Source organism: Sceloporus undulatus, chromosome 2, assembly GCF_019175285.1.
Source record: "Sceloporus undulatus isolate JIND9_A2432 ecotype Alabama chromosome 2, SceUnd_v1.1, whole genome shotgun sequence".
NCBI lineage: Eukaryota > Metazoa > Chordata > Lepidosauria > Squamata > Phrynosomatidae > Sceloporus > Sceloporus undulatus.
The window spans coordinates 7,939,022-7,939,300 of NC_056523.1; the positions used below are offsets into that span (position 1 = coordinate 7,939,022).

Genomic DNA, 279 nt, shown 5'->3' on the forward strand with positions numbered 1-279 from the left:
CTAGAGGGGAAGGGTGAAAGGGATAGAGTTCTCTTCCTAGAAGGGAAAGGTGGAAGGGATAGAGCTGGCTTCCTAGAGGGGAAGGGTGAAAGGGATAGAGTTCTCTTCCTAGAAGGGAAAGGTGGAAGGGATAGAGCTGGCTTCCTAGAGGGGAAGGGTGAAAGGGATAGAGTTCTCTTCCTAGAAGGGAAGGGTGGAAGGGATAGAGCTGGATTCCTAGAAGGGAATAGTGCAAAGAATAGAGCTGGCTTCCTAGAGGGGAAGGGTGAAAGAGATAGA

General features: G+C 50.2%; 1 protein-coding gene across 1 annotated transcript in view; it reads right to left on the reverse strand.

The window, feature by feature from the left end:
- The window catches only part of LOC121923533 (zinc finger protein 24-like), a 2,809-nt gene that overhangs the window by 687 nt on the left and 1,843 nt on the right, over nt 1–279 (reverse strand). The gene's annotated exons all lie outside the window — the stretch shown is intronic.